The 13,024-nt window shown below is 38.1% G+C and overlaps 1 protein-coding gene across 2 annotated transcripts in view; it reads left to right on the plus strand.

Moving 5' to 3' along the window:
• Positions 1 to 4,741: 4,741 nt before the first annotated feature.
• Positions 4,742 to 13,024, plus strand: part of tnn (tenascin N) — a 42,420-nt gene continuing 34,137 nt past the window's right edge. For both annotated transcript variants that reach the window (XM_013911469.1, XM_005721307.1), the window contains exon 1: positions 4,742 to 4,866. The gene's annotated coding sequence lies outside the window, so the exon portion shown is untranslated. The remainder of the gene's footprint in view (positions 4,867 to 13,024) is intronic.

Here is a 13,024-nt window from a genome sequence, read left to right on the forward strand (position 1 = left end):
ACTTAGCCCGACTGCCATAGTCCGTAAATCCTGTGACTGGGCAATGCGGTTGAGCAGACTCACCATCCGCATTATCTCGGCGTTGAACTCCGAGGAAAAAGAGTCTGTGGGGTCCATGTTCTGGTCGCGATCTTCTGTTGTGTGAAGGTTGTGTGCAGGCAGGAAAAGGACCCAAAGTGCAGACTCCGGAGACAAACGTGAACTTAAACAGCTTTAATGCTGAACTCAAAAGGGTAACAAGGCTGGTGAATGGACAGACGCTTACACAGCAAGATAAGGGTATATGAGGGTAGATCGCGACACAGAGAAACACAGGGCTTAAATACACAGAGGGAGCAATCAGGGAATGGGTAACAGGAGGGAAACACAGCTGGGGCAAATCAGGCCTAACGAAACAGGGGAAGCAAAACCAGATACATTAACATCAGACCTTCACAATAAAGCAGGAAACAACACAGACTGAACTAAAGACACAGACTCACACGCAGGGACTGCAACAGAGGAAACCGAGACGTAAACCATAAGACAGAACACAGACAAAGAAACCAAAGACTAGAAATTATAACTAATATAATAAACTCAAACATGGGTCAACGACCCAGGCGTCCTAACAAAAGCATCATAAAAAAATGTTTGTGGTTTGACAATTCTCTTGTTTTTGCTACACCTTGTGACAGAAATGTTACCTGTCAGTTCAATCAAGCGTACTAACAGAGAGTCTCACGCACTGTAATGTCAGCTGCAACAAAATATATCTGTCTTCACATAATCTCATAATGATTTCTCACCGTGTGCTTGAAACTCATATTTGCACTTGTTTTAAAAACATGAGGAAAAAATGCAAACCACAAGCCATGACTAATCCTGCTTACCAGACCCTATCCTAATTGAAAAATAACTGCGATGTTAAAGCCAAGATTTTCCGCTGTCATGAACAAAACACAAAGTAAGGTTATTGCTGTTGTTGTTTTCAGGCATTGTTTTTGAATTGTCTCCATTATTAAGCTCAGGTTGAAGATGAGGAGTTTCCATGTCCAATTAGGCAGACTAGACTAGTACTTTTATATTTCTTACCTTCAGAAAGCTTTCATTTACATCCTTTCATATTACATGTCAACGTACACACACAGGGCAAATGAGAATTGACATACACCCTGATGCATTTTTATCCCATGCAGGCTAACTCATTTGAGGACCAGAGGCGCGTGGGTTCTTCTAAAGACAGTTCAGAGTTTTTCTTTTTTCCCAAAGAAATAATACAGAACAGGAGCAAAGACATGCATCGCATTAAAGAAACCATAAAATGAAATTAATCCTGCTGGGAAAAGTTCTTTTACATCTGCTGTTAGTGTGGCGTATATTTCCCAGCATGGGAAAAATTCACAGTGTACAAAAATGCAAAATTTAAACGGTCACACCGTCAACTTTTATAGTGACATGCATGAAATAGTTTCTCTTTGTCCTATGAAGCTATGCAAATCTCATCACCTCCCGCACAGCATGCCCCCACAACAAAGCGTATGGATAGACTTTAAAGTTCCATTTGCAGACTTTTTTGTAACATTTATGCATACAAAAGATGGAGGTCTTTCTTGTTTTGATATTAAATAGATTTGTGAATTAAAAATGAGAAGAAGTGGATTGTTACGTTTTAGTATTAAAGTCCGTTCAGATACTTTTGTCTGACTCTTTCTTTACAAAATCCTTGAAAGCAACTGCTAACAAACAGAAAATGACTCAGAAGAAGTTGCAATTTTTGTAATAAGTACAGAGGAAAGCAACGAAAACTGTTTCCATCGTTAGGAAGCAGTTATGCCATTTATGATGCACTGAATTTACCAAAATCAGTCACTTGTTGAGGGGTTTGTCAGCAGAAACACAACATTAATGCTTCATGACATTTACAGCTAAATTTTTGGCAAGTCTTTGCATGCATGCCCCTGATTGTGACATTTGTTGTGTTCCTACAAACACAATTTAAGAGAAGGAACATTTCATGCAGTGCTAAGTGACCAAAGGTAAAAAGACCTGATAATAATGGTGTTACAGTATTGCCTACTGTAATACATGGTTCAGTGTGTAACCTCTAGTTGATTTCTCTGACTCGTCACAGTTTTCACAATAAATACTACGTTACCATGTATGTTGCTTATTGTAACATATTTAAATTTAACATTACATTTTGTTATACTTTATTCTGCTCCATAAAATGTCCAATAGTTTGATAACAACAATGGTTATTTTAAAATAAACCCATTGTCTCTATATGAGGTCATACTTTTGGTTCAAAGATAATGCATAGTTTTTATACTTATCGAGTCCAAACAATCTCAAATAGCTAAGAGAACTTTAAATAAATACATCCCAAACAAGGTCTCGATACCACTCGCATATCAATTTGATACTACAGCCACAAGCTATAGGGCTTAGTACAACAAATACTGCAGATGCAGGAGAAACACTATAAATCTAGCGGAGGAAATACCAAATAAATGGATTATCTCCCAGAAAGAAAACAAATATGTATATGTTCTCTCTGGGATGTCTATGGCCATACGACACACAAGAGGCAGTTTTTAAAAGAAGTATTTTTTGTCATTGGGGATATCAGATCAGACTCTTTTTTCCTCCATACAAATCTTATTCTCATGATTTTACTCTGCACTCTGACGAAATTAATTAAAAAAAACCTCTGATTCATATCTACATATGCCTTTTTCTAATAACAAGGACCGAAGAGCTTTGTACGAGTTGAAAGGAATCTTTCAGCTTGATAAAAAGAAAGTCAAGACAACTTAATTAATCACTGTTGGCTTTACTCTGGAGGCATAGTGTAATTGAAAGTGTCCTAGATTCACAGTTGTCTGCTAATGCAAGTTTGAAAGAGGGCTAGAAAGCCCTGTTATAGAACCAAATCTAAGGCTTAGCAACACATACTGATGTTCCAAGGTTACGTCTTAACTTCTGGAAGAAAGGTAAATTCTCTGTAATGACTACGCCATTATTGAGCATATGGTGAGCCATTCATCTCTGTCCATTATCCAGGGAGGAGTTTGCCACTAACGGCACCAGAGATACCGCTGCTGAAGGACAGATGTTATCTTTCAGTAGCTATGCTGTCTTAAAGTGACAATAATACTATCATTGGTCTTTTTAGTTATTTGGAAAATATTGCTATTTATATATATGCTATTTAAAAAAACAAAACAAAAGAAAAAATCGGACCCATTCATCAACAGCAAACCCACAGTGAATTTTTATAGAGTTAAATACTTATATACTTATGACCTTATATATTTATATGGGAGACTGAATTTACATCATTATTTAAAGGAGACTATTTGTTATTTCTAAGTCATTATTCTTTCTCAAGAGTTGCCCAGAATTCCAGTTTTTGAGGAAACATTTTACATTCGTGATGACATACATGGTGCAACAAGTGCTGCTTAAATAGACAAACCTGCTCAGATCGAGCACCTAATTGTGCAGTTGTACCATGTTAACATATCTATAGATCTGTATAGATCTGTGGATCTTCAGGGAGGAGGTGGATGATGAAACCGAACGAGGTAGTGAATATTTAGTGTGGGATATTCAGTCTGATCCAAATCGAATTCTGGGGTCCTTGTGTGTGAATATGTAAAATAAAAAGTAGAAAGCAAAGGTGAAAACATGTGATCACAGGTCTCTGTGCCCCAAAGACATCTGACACCTTACTTATGTCAGCTTAAAGCTGTCATCCGTGACACACGGGGTCTTCAGTAACGGTTGCAGTGTTAACGGGTGATGTGTTTTCTGCCCTCGCTTGTATGGATGCACTTAGCTTTTGCATTTTATTTTGTGCTAACAAGAAACATCTTGAAACGCAGTACTTTTTCATTGCATGTTTTAAAGTGATGACAGTCTGAGGAGGCAGGTTTTTGAAGCTTGTGGTTTTTTCTGTCGGCTTGAAAGAGTTAGCGTTGCTATGTGTCTTCACAGTATGCTTAGCGGTGGCCCGTTTCACAGAAATAAATTGAAAAGGAAAATAACGTGAGAAATATTTCAGAGAGAAGAATATGTAAGTTTTAAATCACATCAAGACTTTGGGGTTTCTAATTGCCAGTCATCCAACCAACAGCAAAGTGATTATTATCACTCAAGAACTCATCCCCAAGACAATATTTTTTCCAGGAAATATCCCTGGCTTTCCTTTTCTTTTCATTTAATGTTACACAATCTGTATGCCACTGCTATATCCATGCCATTTTAAATACCCCCCCCCCCCCTTTAGTTCTTCTTGTATATTCTTGTGCACAATTTTGACACTTAAGTTGTTTTCTTCTTCTAACCTAAACCTACTCAGAGTTTTTCTTGGCTTCAGTTTTGCCCCTTTTAACCCAACCTCTACTCAGTTATTGTGTCTTAAATGCTACTATCTCTGCTATAGAGATTAAATTTAACTCCCGCTGCTGGCTCTCTGCTAGCGTAACTAAACTCACACAGGGAGGAAAAAATAAAGGAACGAGAGTGTTGAGACGAATGAGAACTACGAGTGATAAGAGCCACAAGGTAAACAGAAGTAAATGCAACTCATTATCTCCTTCTCTTGTCCCCCATTTTTGTTTTAATCACTTGAGCGGATGGGGGAGAGCAGACACTCCCCAACTAACTGCCCATTGGCCTACAGGCATTTAGAGGAGATTTTAACAGTTGTAGAGGGAGGGAGGGAGAGAGCGCTGGCAGTGCAGAGATCCTTGACTCGTTGGCCCTGGCCTGTCAGCAGGTGGTAGAGAGAGAGTTGCTGAGTGACACTCGGTCCGTCAGAGAAAAGTCAGAAAGAAGAAAGGTAGAAAGGAGAGAAAGTTAACAAAGCTCCCCCCAAGGGTAAGACATATTCATATTCTTTTCATTTTTAAGTGCCATTTCTAACTTAGATACGTTAACTATATGCTCCTTTTCTTTTTTGGAGGATTCAAAGAGACATTCACTCTTGCTTAGGATATTTTTATTTGTGCATTTCTTTTTGTCTGTTCTACCTTCCTTTAGCCTTTCCCTTATTTTTAGAACCCTGTTTACCTCTTTTTTACTCAGAAGGTTTGAGGGGCGATAATGAGACACAACGTCAGAATTTATCAAGTGTCCCAGGACTGAAGCTGTTCTTGCGTTAGTCTGGGCTTGCTTTGCAGGACTTGGTTTAAGAGAAGGTTTTGTAAACCTTGGTAAGCGATACAGACTGATTTATGATGATATTTGACACGATCAACAACTTCCTGTGAGCATTTCATGCTTAATTTGCATAATCAAAGCATACTTAGTGTATTCCATTGAAATATGAAGAACATGCGTTCAGGTAAACATTTATGAATGAAAAAAAAATAGATAGATCGTCTTAACGTAGTATAAATGTGATCAGTGTGATTATTTTCCCATCAGAGTAACTGTGACAGCCTCAGTTTTTCTAACGGTGTATTAAAAATATTAATTTCATATCATGAATATGATTGTTGTCATGACAATCCCGTGCTGTTTGACAATGAAGCTGCCATTATAGATTTTCCTCTATGATAATAACAAAAATTATTAGTATTCAATTATGTGCTGAGGTGAGAAATGTTCTCGCAGGACTGTTGATCCAGTAGATTTACCTTTAATGCTACTGTACTGGCACCGCGAATTCACAGAAGCCCTCGCAAAATGAGCTACAGATGTGGGCCTTGAGCCATGCAAAATGATAGAGAGAGAGAGAGACCCACAACCCTGAGTGGGTGGCTTATAAAATGTGTTCACATTGCATAATATTACTGCTTTCATGGAAACATCAGTCATTTTATTTACTCAAACCGCCTGAAAATGACCTTACTGCAAAGCTACTGAAAACACTTTTATTATTAGAAAAGCTAATCCATGTCAGGTATTTAGCTGCTTTATTATTGCCTTTTCACTGGGTTCTTCTGTCAGCCCACTGAGGGGAATTAAGTCTCTGCGGTTTTGATGAAGCGAGGTCCTTATCGAGGTCTCCTTGTGGTCTATGTATCAGTAGGAGACAGACAGAATCGTGAAGATATGAGCTCTGCTCTCAGACGATAATTGCTTTCAGCTTTGTTTTATTCATTTTCGTTTCCATGTTCTGTCTGCGAGTTGCCATGTGTGAAAGGAAGAGAGGAAGGGAGAGGAACGTCTAGAAGTTTGCAACCACACATGAGGCACGACCTTACCTCTTCTCATCCTCCGGCTTGTCGGTTTGTTCCATAGAGATTAGTCAAAAGTTGAAATCCGGTGAAACAGTCAGCCTTTTGTCTGATATTTAATGGCTCTCTAGAGAGGATAGGGCAAATGTGCAAAGACTGACCGGGTCTTATTCTACTTCACATTTCTCTCTCAGAGTCTGTATTCCCGATACAAGCTTTCCTCTGCAGCTGTTTGTTTTTCTTTTTATGTGCAGTTGCCTTTTCTCCTCTTTCTCTGTATTCTTGTGGCCGATTGTTTAACACGGTGAGGTTTCAAAGGCTTTGACAGAGAAACACACAAATGCACAATCATCCCTTACAGCTTGTCAAGCAGCCTTTAGTGAAAAGTGTCTGCCAGTCCAGACAGTCTTGTCTCAGGTCGAATACATTTCTCTTGTTACCTTTGGAGGGCTCCTCCACTGCTTCTGGAGGCCATAAATACCAAGTTTCATAAACAGGACACAGATGGGCAGAGTGAACAAATATTATATCAGCAAACACTACTAACACAGCGTTGCTTTCAAAGGAAAGTCATTGTCAGGAAGGACTGTGTTTACAAACACTCTGAATTAGGTTTGTGTTGGCTTGAAAGCCATAATGAAATGCCGAATGACCCATGTGGAAAGCCCATCGGTTTCCCTGCTTTATCCTGCAGTCTAGAGTCATTACTGGCAGTCAGCTGAATTATGTTTCCAAATCAACTGGACGCCAAAGCCAGAAAGCTCACTTTTACAATAATCGAAAATATATCATGGTTTATGTCATGGCAGATATTGAATTCTACACCTTTATTTAGATCCCATCTGTTTCATTCATTGATATTTAATCTTGCCTGTCAGTTTACTTTTAATCACCCCCTCTTCCACTTGTCCATTAGTGGAGTGAATGATTGGTACCTAATAAATCATAACGGCGTATTTGTTCTATACTGTCCTTCACATTTATACATTCATATGCCAATTATCCATCATCCATCTTCTATTTCTCTCACAGACTGTAAATTAAGATGGGATTAGTCACTCTGATGTCAACCAGCATCAGAGTGACTACTGAAACATCTACATTAGTGTTTTGGCTTCCTCATTGTTGCCTTTTGGAGCCAAAAGTAACCATATTTGGATGACAGGGAGTTGTTATGTGACTTTAATAAGGTAGGTGAGTTAATAAAATACTTGAATTTCAAACAGCAAAACTGGAGCCCACAGTCTGCACTACAAAACGTACAAAAAATTTCCTATGCTACAAAATGGACAGCAGTTCAGTAAGTTGAATTAGGAAGGTGAGGCCTCGCGGACAGTACCTTTCAATCAAAACACATCACAAGCTTTATGGAAAGTCCAACAGGATGAGTTGTAAAGAAAAAAAAGGTCAAATTAGCTATAGATAACATTTTGTAACAGGCTTTAAACCTGCCTGTGTTTCGGAGCTGACAATGCGTCAATGTGCACGCTTACAAAGAGGGTCTGGAAAATGAAAAATATGAAAACACTGAACAAACAAATTTTTTCACTTATAATTACAGTACCATCTGGAAATCCCAGTCTTTTGTAGCATTTAAAATAGACTAGCTCCTGATATTTTATGTTTTTTGTGGTCCAACTGTTCAGATTTGCTCAAACCAGCATGAAAGTTGAATCAAAATAGCAATATTTTCATTTATGACACTGAGAATTTGATGTTAAACGGACTATACACGTTTTATGGTGCAATACTGTGAAACCCTAGATTACTAATTATATAACTTTCAAAACTTGACACAATTACTCTTCGCAATGTGATTTGTTTTATTAGTGTGTGCTCAAATACGAGACTTACACAGAACTGCTTTAACTTTTTAAATACATAATTCAACTAGCCAGTACTCAGACCTTTTTTGAAGCAGCTATCTCAAATTACAGATCGAGATTTAACATTACGATCAGAAAGACCTGTGACAATTTCAGGGTTCTATCTTTAATACTTTTTGAGTGATTCATGTTCAAACATGACCTCAGATGTCAATGAAAAAAAAGAAAGGAAAAGAAAAAGAAAGAAGGTGGGTAGATGAGACTTAGGACAAAAATAAATACAAATACTACAAAAACAGTATAATATATGAAACTAAAATTTCACAGCAAGAAATATACTGCATGTGTCCAAAGTTTGAGCAGTAACATTTTTTGTGCAAAATGGTCAAGCAGTGTTGGAACCAACACTTTTCAAAGAACTGCAGTTTTGTCACACTGTAGCACTGGCTCCGTTTTGTTTTTTTTAGCCCAACTGGTGTCCATCCATCCATCCATTCAAATGTAACTGCCCCACTTCCCTCTTTATCCCATTTCCTTTCTCCATTAATTCCTCCATCTGTCTGTCTTTCCAACATGAGGACAGTCTCAGCAGTCAGACACGACCCTGTGCTATGCTTGGAAAGTCACACTGCAATCTCCTCCAAGAGAAATAAGAAAAGGCCTTGAAAAAGGCAAGCATCAAATAAAACCTTGACAGGCAGCTATAAACATGCTTGTTAAGCATCTCTGTGAGCCCGTGCTCAGTGCTATTACACACCATACTATACCATCTGTAATGTGGCTAACTGCTAGAGTGTCAGTGATTCCAACACACAACTCTCCATCACTTCTTCTCTTACCTATTCACTCTCCCTCACCCACTGATCCATCTAATTCTCGATCCTGTTTTCCGCTCTCCATACCCCTCACTTTATTTCCATTTTCCTGTCTTAAGGCCTTAATCTCAGTTTTACAATCCTAAGATTTGGCCATTGACAAAAGACCTTCTAAGGTCTAGTTTTTCACCACAGCATAGGGTAAAAGACACAGCATGTCTGTGATGTCATAGCTTGGATTGTTTGCACAGGCACCGGTCTCTGACCTCAAGCCTTTGACCAGCAGTAGTTAAATACACAGCTAAAATAACCAAGCTGGATATACTGAGTTTGAACTGGTCATGATAATTACACGTGCATTTGCCTCCCTAAAAAAAGCACTGGGAATTCTGAATCACAAACCTACTTGAGTTGTGTGCATTCATTTGCGCTAGAACTCATATTCCAGCACTTAACTCAAAATAAAATGTGTTGACTCGATGAAGAGAAGCTTTCCACTTTAGAGTTTGAAAATATGTCACGTATAACAGCATGTAACTCAACTGTAACTCAAAATGTCAGATATTGTCATATTCTCAGTTTCCTAGGATCCCTGCTTAGATTATATGTTAATCTGATAATGGTGTCATCGTGGTATTGGCAGGTTTTTAGTTCTGCTTGTTGACAACTTAATATTCTGGCCAATGCTCTCTCTCAATGTCTAATGGGATTTTAAGTATTAGTTTCTCTGTCTGCACATTATTTTTTAACTTTTCCAGCTGTTTTAGTCTTTGATGCTCAAAGAGAAAATGTTTTGATAGATTTCCAAGTCATTCATTGTTTCCACTTCAAAATTTCACATTTTGAGCAAACACAGGAATAAATCTCAAAATAAGAGAGCTGTTTTTGCCCAGTTCTTAGAGTTTATAATTTATAGTAAAGTTGAGCTAAAACACTGAAATAAAACTGAATAATAGTTATTTTTGTATATCGTGACATGCCGGAAAAGCCTGAGAAATATTTGCTGGTTTTATTTGTGCAGTAGTATATTTGGTCCTGTATTGGACCCAGTGGAGCCACTCAGTTTACATGAATAGTATAGGCCTGTGAGACTGAAGCCATGTATACACTCTGAAAGCTGCTGTTTCAGCTCCTCCCCCTTTAAGCAAAGCTGATTGGCTGCCCCTCATAAGCAGAGGGTGGGGTTGCTGTGCTCACAACCAGAGCTGTATGTCTGACCATAGTAAGGAAATTTTGGTTCATATGGATTATTTGCACATACGCTGACCTCAGTAATTAAAACTTTATTTTGCATTTATCAAGCATGACACCGTTTCTCCTTCTTTCTTCTTCACTTGATTAGAGGTTTTGTGTTTCCATAGACCACATGAGCTCAGCACAGTTAGCTCATGTGTTCCTTCAAGCCACCTTTTAAACTTTTGTACCATAAGGTTTAATTCAAACCAAAGTCCGGCAAAAGGGCTATTGAAGCTTAAGCAGGATTTCTATTTTGAAAGCATGTAATTTAGCTTCCCGGGGAAGCCGCTGCAAGGTTTTAAGTTCACATGACATCACTGTCATTAGACACAATGACATCATCACCGAGGACAAGCTTCTGCATTCGCTGAAGCTTTGAAATGCCTGACTGAGCACAATTTATGGTTTGCGATCTCTGCCAAAGTGATGACTATTCACTTTCTACTGCCACACTGTGGAATGAGAGCTCCATTACGACACACACAGGGTGACACAATGGTTCAGGTTTCTTGTGATTAAATATACAGTAGTCTGCCCCAGTGAATCTAATGTAACTTATGTATTTCTGTCCTCAGCTCTGTATAAGACACTGTTGAAGGTACAAATCTGTGCCTTTGTCAGCCACGAGACACAGGTCCAGTCAGGCGCAACAACAGACGCCTACAGTTTCAGGGGTTTGTTACACACAGTTATTGCCAAAGATACAGTCTGTACAAAATGTATAGTCCAGCACTAAAAAACAGATGGGATATTTCATCTCCATATGCTTTTGCTCATGCCAATGTGAGAGTCCTCGAAGTAAATTTGATGTACCTCACACTGAGCTGTGAGGTGTTTAACGTTATTGTCTTTGATTTCAAACACAGACTAGCAGGCAACTGTCTGGAGGGCCCAAGACTCCTAGGCCCCCCAGTATGAGATATAATTTCTGTTTGATTAACCACACACGCACGGATTCTGCTTTAAAAACTGGTTTTAAGAGATTTGGTGTTTAAGTTGGATTTTTCTCTTATGTTCTAAAATAATGTTCTGTCCAGCTGTTTTAAACTTTCTTGTCAAATATATTTATTAATTAAAACTTTTTTTAAATTCACTTATTACATTTCACTGTATAAAATGTGTGCGTGTGTTTTCTGTGGAAAGGATGAATGAAAGTTCAACAGTAAATTGTGTGATACTTCCGTCCATCTATAAGCTGTTGAATCATGGGGTATGCTTAATTTTTCACTTATAGCTCATGCATTTTGGCTTAAATAAATAACTAAAACAAAAACAACAACACAGCTTGATTTCAAAACCTACTCAGAATGAGCTTATTTTTTATGTGTTGATATGTAAAACTACAATTCCCTTTTCTGTGACTGTATGAACAAGTCAAAGCTGATACCATTGGAGTTTCGTTATTTTTATGCTTGAAGATATGTAAGATGCAGCACTGTTGTTAAAGGAAAGATGATTATGAGGTAGTTAGTATTTTTTTCCAAGCTTAGCTAATAAGTTCTACCACATTTTGTACTCTTTTCATAAGAAGACTTTTTTGTACACGTATAATTCAGAAGGGAGTACCCCCACACACATGAAGCAAAACTGTCTGCCATATTTCCATGGGCTTCCTCACACTCCTGGGATCTTCAGACCATAGAACACACACGTCGAGTCCATATCCAGTCATTGTTAGACTATGTGCAACCTCTGCTAACAGAGTCCATGTCAGTTCTTTAAGACACTTCATGACATTTTCCAAATCTTGCCGGGCCAAAGGCAACAAATTCTAATGGTAAAAAGATATATTCAGAGGGAGTTTTGAAACTGAAGATCTAGTAACAATTTTACAGCTGGTCCTTATCCAGTCATTGTGTATAGGGAAAATGGTTATGGGGTAACTGTGTGTCACAAGATGAACGAAGTAGGTGGAGTAACAAAGTATGACAGCTTAACCAAACCTGCCAGAAACAAACTCCCAGACTGAAAGTGAACAAGTTCCCGAATGTTGATTTTATTTTTGCATGTCAGAGCTGTTTTATATGTTGAAACATAAAAAATAAGTTGCACAAATACACTGTTAGAAAAAACAAATCCTAAAAAAACGGTAATATTCCGGCTGCTGGGCGCCAAAATTCTACCGTAAAATAACAGAAAATAACTTTCTCATGAAAATACAGTTATTTTCAGTAATGAAAATACAGTTTGTTGTGTGTGCTAATTTTACATGGGATTCTGCCTTTTCCAAGTGCTGGTCAATGAATGTGGCAATATGAATCATAATACGTAAATGTACAGAAATATACAGTTAACAGTTGGTTTAAATAATAATGGATTGCCCTGGGACAGACTGACAGAGGCAAGGCTGCCATATCGCACCATCGGCCATCACCAGTAGGTGAAGAGTCTTGACCACGGACACAATACCAAGAGTGTCGAAGCTGGGGCTCGAACCGGCAACCTTCTGATCACAAGGCGAACTGCCAACTCTTGAGCCACGATGGCCCTAAATGGCAATGATAATAATACTTATGTGATGTAACACAAGCTTATAGGAATCATGTTATATACTTTTCCATAGCATTACATTTGAATTCAACAGTTCAATCTTTCAAATAACGGACAGATATTTGTGAGATCATGATTTGTGAATGTATTTTAACAATCTAAATATGCATATGTACAGACAGATACATTTAATAATCATGACAATTATGTTTTATTACATTACAGTGATTTAACATTAATTTACATTTGAAATGTCTATCACAGTCTATTTACGTAACTTTAGAAGAACAGAACAAAACTGTAAAATGCACAGTAAAATACTTTTATATTAGGATTTTTTCCTACAGTGCAGCCATACCCGCGACCTTGTGGTTGTTAGTTCACATTCATTGGCCGATGCTTAGCGTCATGTTATTATGTGTCCCAACATCCAATGGCATGTCACATTGTTTTCATGGCCACACCCTCACCCCAGGTGCAGAGGCCT

The sequence above is a fragment of the Pundamilia nyererei genome, unplaced genomic scaffold (assembly GCF_000239375.1).
Source record: "Pundamilia nyererei isolate P.nyererei 1_Seehausen unplaced genomic scaffold, PunNye1.0 scaffold00004, whole genome shotgun sequence".
In the NCBI taxonomy this organism is placed as follows: Eukaryota; Metazoa; Chordata; class Actinopteri; order Cichliformes; family Cichlidae; genus Pundamilia; species Pundamilia nyererei.